Below are 9,602 nucleotides of genomic sequence, written 5' to 3'. Positions count from 1 at the left end.
AGTCTTTCTTATTCACTTTAAAGCTTAATTATTTCGTTCAATAGTTTATGTTGGCCGGTCTAGTGGTATAGTCGTCAACTCGTATAACTTAACAACATGCCCGTCATGGGTTCAAGCCCCGAACAGACCGTGCCCCCATACGTAGGACTGACTATCCTGCTATGGTAACAATAAGTCAAGCCCACTAGGCAGGTCTTGATAGACAAAGGTTGTTGTGTCAATGAAGAAGAAAGAAGAAGAAGAAGAAGAAGAAGAAGAAGAAGAAGAAGACGAAGAAGAAGAAGAAGACGAAGAAGACGAAGAAGACGAAGAAGAAGAAGAAGAAGAAGAAGAAGAAGAAGAAGAAGAAGAAGAAGAAGAAGAAGAAGACGAAGAAGAAGAAGAAGAAGAAGAAGAAGAAGAAGAAGAAGAAGACGAAGAAGACGAAGAAGACGAAGAAGACGAAGAAGAAGAAGAAGACGAAGAAGAAGAAGAAGAAGAAGAAGAAGAAGAAGAAGAAGAAGGAGTTTATGTTTAGATCTTACCATTAAAATCAAATTAAATTGAGTTTGCAAAGGTTATGATGAAATAAATTGTCTTCCAAAGTCTTAGAACAAGCAATAATGAATATAGGTTTAATTATTTTGTTTGCCGAGGTTTGATTATCGATCTGTCATCCATCACATTGCTTACATCTTGTAAATAGCATTCAGTTTATTTGGATTCTTACTCAAATAATTCTCAAACACATGGCCAGGCGCATTCGTTCTATTAACAGAATCCCCTTCCCTCCGTCGAACATGATCAGCAAGGAGATAAGAAATGTTTTATTACTAATTACTAACTACTTAGTGCTTTGGTTAACAGCAAATCGAAATAAACTCCAAACAATGGCTCAAATGGATCTATTAGGATGAAAAAGAGAGAAAAAATGCATGCTTCTCCTTTCAAATCATATAAACTGCGTCGATTACATTTTTCTTGTGATAAAAAATATGAGTTAATATAAGTATCATAAAAATTTAATATTCGTTAAAATAAGAACCAATAAAAAAATCTAAAATAAAGTTAAAAGTATGAAAAACAGAAAAACAGAAAAAATAGAAAAATAACGAAGGAAATAAGTGACCAAAGCATAACCACAACAGACGGAAATGTAAATGACACAGTAGACAACCCCCTTAACATGAGCACGAAATGCCGTAACATACCGGTGCAACATAACCACTCTCACGTGCACCGCTATTCGAAGAATTTGAGCACCCCAACAGTGCACTCACAGCGCTCACACCACAGCATATGTTGAGCTCCATATGCTAAAACAACACTCACCACTTCCGAAGCATAACTGAGCTACAAGCGCATCAGCAAACCGGTTTCCCGACGTCGGCCCGACCACCGACATTCGGTGCTCGGGCGGCAGCCGAAGTTCCTATCGCGGGTCCCCTCATAAATGATGGCCGGTCCCGGCGCGCAAAGGGCAAGACATCATAGGGGGGGGGGGGGGCTTTGTGAAGAGGTGCTGGGAAGCACAGCGAACCCGTGTGTGATGCGATTCTGGAAGACGGCAGACACTCGCGCGACCGTCCCGTTTTCAGTTGATTTTCTGCCTCGGTGCGAAGTACGCGCGTGTGTCTGGTGCCGGTGTTAGCGCGCGCGAGCGTTTTCGAAGTTTCGGTTCGCGTACGTAGCGGAAATGTTGCTCGCGTAATGTTGTTGGTCGCGTGTTGTTGCTCGAATCGGGCTGTGCGGGTACGTTTGCGAAGAAACATGTAACAGCCCAGTCCTTTGTGGGCTTTTGCTTTAAAGGAGTGGCAAAGCGTTTGGGGCAGTTTGGGGCTACTAAATCGATTTAGCGTGCTTTCTTGGTCGGCAAGTGGGCACGAGCTCGTAACTCGTAACTCGATCCTTCCCGGTGCGATTTTCGCGTGGTATGAGTATGTGTGAAACGATGCAATCAGGGTGCAACAAAGCTATAGGTTGGGTGTGTGTTGAGGAATGCAAAAACAAAACCGGACGAAATCCAATTCAGTCAAATTAGCGAAAGGAAACGCGCACACAATTGGTTTGGTTGATGCTTTTCTTTGTAGCAGAAATTGAACGGATTTTCCGTACTTGAAAAGCAAAAGCAAAAAAAAAGAGGGGCTTAACAGGGCAAAGGAAATTGCAACAAGCGGTACTTGGTGGCCAGTTTGCCGATGTTACCGGGTTTTGCCGAACGGATGGGGTTGGGGAAGGCGTAAGGGTTTTTAGGAATTATGTTCTACCGCACACGAAAACTGGGTAAAGTTGTGGGGTTTTTCCCATTTTCCACGCTTTTGGAACAGACCGCCCTTGTACACGGGCGGCACAGAACACTGTGTGGCCATATTTGTTATGCTAATCTCGTTTAATTGAATGCACAGCCCGGTACGCCCCGACAGGTTTTTGGTTTTCGACCACGCTAGCGCGAACGATTCCGGGGTTTCTGATGCCTTTCCATTTTGACAAAATTAATTTTATCCGATTGCTGTGTGTGGTGGAGGAAAAAATATGTATTTTGCTAGTGTTTCCGTGGCAGATTGGTTTTTCAAAAGCGGAAGTAGGGAAAAGTGATTTCCTGTGAACATGGCGAATTTAAAATGCACTAGAAGTGAAATGTTACTGAATTGAAAAAAATGCACATGTGAGGTTTGTGGAAGCATACAAAAATTGTTTTATGTAGTGCACAGTGATGGTTGATTGCGTATTTTGTGGAATAAAAAATCTAATAAAGTTGAAAACATTTCATTTATTTTTTTAGCAATTTTTGTAACTAAAAGCACACAAAGAAGAGTTTTACAGTGATAGTGAGCTAATAAAAAAAACAACAACCAAAAGAAAAAAAGCAAAACAAAAAAAGGAAAAGATCAAACGAAGAAAGTTGCTCGCGTGAAGTGATGCGCATCGGTTGTGCTTTAACGAGCGTGTTTGTGTGTGTGTGTGTGTGTGTGGGGCGCGATATGTTGTTTCTTGTTTTACGACTGGTGATGCTCATCCCATAAACGACCCATCTGCACAGCGCGAGATAAGCAGCGCGCCCGCGGTGACCCTGCGAAGTGGTCAGGCAGGCAAGCAAACACTCCTTCTTTCGTTCTCTCTCTTTCCGTCTGCTTCAACCATCGTCTAATGACGATGACACATTATTCATCGGCAGCATCCACCAGCGGGCAACAGCAACAAACGGTTGCCTTCTAGTAGGCCGTGCCCGTTGCCGGATGGAAATTAAACGTTTCCATGTGATAGAAGAACACTTCACTCGCATGGTTGTGTGTGTGTTACGTTCTTCCGGCTCGGTGTCGAAGAAAGAGAGTCAAAGCGAGCGATTAAACCCATCGGCAAAGGCACAGTGAGGTAAGTGAACTATTCCACTGATTTAATCGCGCTGTGGGTTTGGGTTTGTTACCCTTTTTTTTTCCTTCGCCAGAGCATCGCAAAGTGCACAACGGATGCAATTGTTGTTTTAAACGATTGCCAACAAACGAAAGCACCGGGGGTAGGGCACCTGCTGCACTCGGGAAGCATGAATAGCGGGCATTGATTAATGCTGAACCAATTTCCATGGCGGGCGGCTAATTTTATGCTAATTATTTAATGGGTCGTAGGGCTGTGTGTTTGTTCGTTTTTTTTTGTGAACATTTGGTTCGCAAAAACCTCAATCGTTTAATCAATGTGGTTTCAGTTGCAAATGTAGCGGCGGTTTTTGCTTTTGCGTTACCATTACAGCAATTGAATGTTTGCCATTTAAATGAGGTCAGTGGAATGTTTTAATTAAAATATTTGAATAAAAAAAAACACACCATGCAAACATGTAAAAATAAATCAATAAAAAGGCTTCAGCCTGTCCTTCTCGGTTTGTGCTTTAAATAAAGTAAAATAAATTCCATTCCACAACAAATCCATTTTACTCCACCCTTGAACACAAACCCAGCACACACAAGGAAGACGCTCTTGTCGCGCGTCAAAGGCTTAAGCCAAAGTTTAGCCATACTTTATCTGCCGTCTACGTCTACGAACGTCGGCCGGAGGTGCGATATTATACTCGGCGAGGGAATTAAATAATGCACTACCAAAAACCTGCCTAGCGTGTGCCAGCAGTCGAGCTGCGTGTTGCTTTCAAGGGGGAAGGGTTTTTTTGGGGAGCTTAGGTAGTGTTCCTTTGTGTTGGCCACGGCCTGTCCTACGAGAGTGATTAATAACACACATACACTCATGGGCGACATACGAGGCGCACGGAAATTCCTTTCCGCTTTCGCGTGTGAAAGTGTCACGCAGAGGGAAAGGCTTAAACTTAAGACAGAACGACGAATTCGTTTGTTCTTGGTACGATGTTGCATTTATTTTTCTCTTTTTATTTTGGCAAGGTACGATAGCCGCACCAGCCCCACTTTTTGACCATGTCACATCTTTCAGCGGGCTGTTTTGTTGCTGTGTATTTATAGCCCGTCTTAAAGCGAAAGGGTCGGCGTGAAACAAATGTGTGAGGGTTTTTTGGGGGAAAATTGGACACTGCTTTCACAAAACGAATTCAAAACTGAAAATAGTCACACCTAGTCAGCAGAAACAAAGCATGATTCGTCCGGACAGCTGCGACGATCGCTTTCCCCTTTTGGTAAGCGGATAAAAAAAATCATTTTTTCCTCTTCCACCCCAAAAGAATCCATCGTCCTGGCTTTAGGTCTGCTGTTTCCGGGGAGGCCGGGCGCCCGCGAGCACAAATGGGATTATTGTTTGGCGGAAATTGACCGTCCGGGTGTCGTTTCACCTTCGCCCAGGAAGTGAGGCTCCCGTGGGACATTACTCCACCACTGCTCTTCTCTTACTCCGCAGACACAACGAGAATGTCCCAGTAGATCCCTGTTAAGGAGCCAAAAATGGACGACCCCCACCCATCGTCGCACGTTTTGGTTCGTTTCACCAGGTTCGTAGATTACCGCTCCCTTGGAGCGCTTGCCGTGAAGACTTCGGCAGTGGCAGTCCTTTGTCTTTGACGGTGTCCTACTCCCCCACCTGCTTGGCCCTGGCTGCTGGAAGAAGCTGTGATGCGTGATGCTACTTCGGGTCGAAATTGAATTATTGTTGGCGCAAATTTAATTCAATTTGGGATTTACGGCATTGGCGGGAGCAAGTTTCTCGCTCGCTTTCCTGCTCTCCTACACTCCCTTAAAGTGGGTTTTGTGGGAGCTGGCTAAACGAGGAAAATCAGCTTGCGGGTGATGAAATACCGCCTATCTTATCATGTTTTGTGGTTGTTTCGGCTGTGTATTTGCTTACTTGATTTTTGTTCCTTTGTTCCGCTTGGTGTGTGCGTGTGTGCACGCTGCTAGAAGGAAGCCATTTGATGGCATAAATCATGGCCGATGATGAAGGTTGCATTGTGAGAAAAAGTTTTGCAAAAACCCTTTGCGGAGCGTTGTGGGACCTTGAACAAAAAAAACCACACATACATGCATACACATATAGAGATAAAAAAGAGACAAAGAGAGAGAGAGAGAGAGAGAGAGAGAGAGAGAGAGAGAGAGAGAGGGGGGGGGAGAGAATGCGTGAGAGAAGAATATCCTGGACGGTTATCGAATTCCACGCATAAATTGCTCCCGCAGAAAGGGGTTTGCAAGGCGGCATGGCGTCGGGAGGAGGGTTAGCCCTCATCAGCCCGAAAGTTGGCGTTTAGCTCCTTGAGGCGGAAAATTTTATCAAAAATATCTATAGCGTGCTTGCGTTTTTTTTTTGCTTTGTTTCTGCTTCTTCTTTTCGCAAGCGCACACCGTAGCGCCTACAACCGCATTTCGTAGAATTGTTGTCAAAGTCACGCAAGCAAACAGCAACAGCAAAAAAACCATCCATTCCAACTGGAATCCGAGTGGAGAATGGAGGTTTTTTTCCCTCCCATTCCGATGGCACATTTCAATCATCCCCGTGGGTTGTTGCATGGGTTAGGGATGTTTGTGTTGTATTTGTGTTTTTGTGTGTTGCTCCCGGTCCTCTTCATGCGAACAACAAAAACCACACGAAGGGATAAATGCCTTAACATTTTGCCAATTGAATTTTTCAATCAACACCGGTGAAGAAAATTAAGCATTTTCAGCAGAAAAGGGAAAGGGTTTCGTTGTTTATTGCGTGGTGTCGTTTTTTATTAGGTTTTGTGGTTTGGCACAAACTGCTTGCCCAGGCCCCTCGGAGTTTGTGGCCTTAGAACCCAAAGCAGCGAGTGGGGAAAAAGGTGGAAAAGCTGGGTCGATTTTACGCCAATACAGCTGGAGGAGAGGTCGTTGGAGGAGAGAGCGATGGAAACTCACTTACTTACCTCCGAAAGATCGAAAAGGTAACCACAAATTATCATAAATTTTCCCCCTTTGGCAATGGACCGTCATTTTGTTTGTTGGTGGGAAGCATTTTGGCGTTGATTTGTGCTGCCGGCCTCAATCGGCGGAGGGAAAACCCGGGTTCAGAGAGTAGTAACGAAATTGGATCGTTACCACAAGTTTTCGGTCGTTGTTCCTTCCATGACAATATTTTAGACACACACACACACACACACACACACACACACACACACACACACACACACACACACACACACACACACACACACACACACACACACACACACACACACACACACACACCGAACCACACAAAAGGCAAGCAATTTTAATAGGGATGAAGATAAAGTGCTAAAAGAGATTGGAAAACGAGTGTTTGGTAGCTTTGACAATAACCATTTAGAAACGGAGAATGAAATTCCCGAAAAAGTTTGCCGAATGTTGGGGCAGAAGTTATTCGTTCCCTGCCGCTCCGCTGGTGCAGCAAAGTACGCTAGTGGATAATTATAATAATTTGGAAAATTATTACCAATCGATAGAGAGATCGTTCGAGTGGAGTGCCCTATCATTGCGAACCCCTTTCCGTCGCAACGGCTCCTTTCTAACGAGGAAAATTCATTTTCCCTTTTTATTGCCCTCCCTCCCTTCGCTCCTCGTCGTTCTTGTGAGCGTTAACAAGAAAAACCTCATGTTGCAACGGTTGAGAGCGAGAAGCGAAAAGAATTATAACGAGTTCGGGACTTAAAGTTAAGTGATTCCGTTCAATTTCTGTTTCACATGCCATCCAATACCGAGCCGTTTTTCCCTTGTTCCTTTTTGGGGGTGAAAAAAAAAATCGATAAACCACCCCACCCCGACGACCCGAAGGGTTTTTTTCGACCATGTTTTCCTTCGTCACAGAACAGAAAATTATGCTAACGCAGACCCGCCAACCGGACGGGAGACGCTCCCAGGCCGGGCAACTTTTGCACAAATTTGTCACTCCCGAAAATGGAGTAGTAGTTGGGTGACTTATTGTTAGTGGAGGAGGGGGGAGAAAGGGTTAAGTTTTTCCCACAACCCGGGTCTTGCAGTGAAGGTTTTCCGGCAGCAAAACCGAGCGCTGACTGATGATGAAAGTTAGTTCTGAGGGATGTCGTTTTTTTCCTTTTGGTTGGTTCGTTGCTGCCACGAGGAAAGCGTTGGAAAAGTGGAAAATTTTACGAAAATTTTCCTCCAAGGAAGTGTTTTTGGGAAAAAAGAGTAAAGACGGTAAGAAAGGCGAACACGAAGGAACCACTGAACGGAAAGGAAAATTGAAAAGTTCCATTAAATTAACCCTCCACGTAACGAAAGCGAAAAATGGAGTGTCTGACAAGCGGGTTTTTGGGGTTGCTTTCCCTTCCCTTCAATGTTTTTTTCCAGGGTTAAAGCAACTTTTGGTGGAGAGAAATGTAAAAAAAAAAACACAAAAATAAAAAGGGAAATTCATTACTTCCCACATGTTGAGCAGCGGCCGTGACCGAGCCCGTTTGGCCATTTGTACGTCGCTGTGTGTTGTGTGTAATTGTTTTAAATTAAATTCCACGCTCACCAGAGAGGAAGGGGGGAGAGGGGGAGCATAATATATCAATCAATTACATTTCAACAAAGTGGCCATCACACACACACACCTTTTTGCTTACAAGGGCTGACACGGTAGCTCCTCAAATTAGTTTCCCGGCAACCACTCGAGAGAGCTTTTCACGCTTCGCCACCTTTCAACAACCTCCAAACACACACACACACACTGCTCAATCAGGATGAAAATCTTCAGCTTCAGGCTTGGGCTTGGGATTAATCCCGTTTTGCATCTCCACCTACTGCTGCTGCTGCACGCTTGCTCCGCTGCTGTAAGTTTACCCAAAGAGGTGTCAAACTATTCAACGGATTTGCCGCTGCGAACGGCGAAGAGCGAATTGTTGACACAATGTCGGTGTGCCCGGAAGCCGATTAGCCGGGGCGTTGAAAAGGACTGCCGCCACTTAAAACATGCAAGAAAAGCAACCCCTCTCCTCTTCCTGAGGGCCTGTGTGTGTGTATGTGTGTTTGTTTGGGAAAGGTGTGCCTTGGTCCCTTGCTGGGCCACAGGTCCGAAAACGCCGCTCTGACGCCATCTCTATTTGCATAATAATTACAAACTACAAGCGGAAAGCACCTTTGCAAGGAACGATGTCGTGTCGTGAGCTTTTGTTCGGAAGAAGAAGGATGCAGCTGAGCTTGTTCCGGCTTGTGTGTGTGTGTGTGTGTGTGCTTCTTCTCCCTGATCGAACTTGAAGCGCGATGATTGAGACACAACACGATGATGATGAGGACGACGGTGTTGCTGCTGCTGCTGCATCTTGCATCCTGCAACGTTCGGTAGCAACAGCAAAGGATTAGTAGCAACCAGCATCACTCAAGCATGGGAAAGAGCACCATAAGAAAACACTCCCAAGAGCGAGGGGCTCCCGCAACAAAGGCACGCTGGAAAAGACCGGAAGGGCAACCATCCTAGTGTGGCCGGTCCATCCATTTTCCCCGCTGCGAAGAAAAGCGCCATAAAGGCAGTCAATTGAAACCATCGACCACGAGGCGGATTATCGAAGCTCAATGAAAAGCACTCCCGCCCTCCTCAACAACATCCCGTGGTGTGGTTCAGTGGGCCAGGCCCGGAAGATGCTCGACCCCCGGGGGAACCCGGGGAAGTTGTGTAAACTTTGCAAAACTAATTAATTCAAATCCCTTCTAAAAACAAGTTTCTTGCCATGCTGCTCTCTGCAAGCAAAGCCCCGTGCAATGTATCTCTCCTGTTTCGGCGGCCTTGCTTCAATTCCCGCCCCCCGTCTCACGCTCTCCCGTGGGGGCATCTTACACTTTTTGGGGAGCACCATAGTTCTGGCAACACTGCCAATGATAGCTTCCCATAATGGAACTCGCTCGTTCGACTGCTTGCACAAGCGCAGCACCCATTATCTGGCAGCTTTTCAGCTTTTTTATGCTGTCAAACTTGGCTTTAGCTCCCGATTGGTCTGACTTTTTTCCCTCCGCCCTTTTCAACTCAATCCCTCAAGGGGAAGGAAGGCAGGTTGCTTTGTCGGATGGAATGCAAATAATTCATCGAAAATTAATGCATCCTCGGGCAAAACTTTCCACTCCGCCCGGACTGCGTGATGAGTGGCGAGAAAGAAAAAGGGGGGAAAAGCTCTTGTCTTTCCGCCTGTTCAAGCTGTGTTTACGCAAGAATATCCTGAAGTGTGTTCTTTTCTCCTTCTCCTCTACCTT

The 9,602-nt window shown here is 45.4% G+C and overlaps 1 protein-coding gene across 2 annotated transcripts in view; it reads left to right on the top strand.

The window, feature by feature from the left end:
* The first annotated feature begins 1,563 nt into the window (after positions 1–1,563).
* The window catches only part of LOC120902565 (nyctalopin-like), an 86,187-nt gene continuing 78,148 nt past the window's right edge, over positions 1,564–9,602 (top strand). For both annotated transcript variants that reach the window (XM_040311406.1, XM_040311407.1), the window contains exons 1-2: positions 1,564–1,731; positions 2,762–3,351. The gene's annotated coding sequence lies outside the window, so the exon portion shown is untranslated. The remainder of the gene's footprint in view (positions 1,732–2,761; positions 3,352–9,602) is intronic.

The sequence above is a fragment of the Anopheles arabiensis genome, chromosome 3 (genome assembly GCF_016920715.1).
Source record: "Anopheles arabiensis isolate DONGOLA chromosome 3, AaraD3, whole genome shotgun sequence".
Lineage (NCBI taxonomy): Eukaryota > Metazoa > Arthropoda > Insecta > Diptera > Culicidae > Anopheles > Anopheles arabiensis.
Note: the sequence above shows the minus strand (reverse complement) of the source record. Positions and strands in the feature narration are given on the sequence as shown.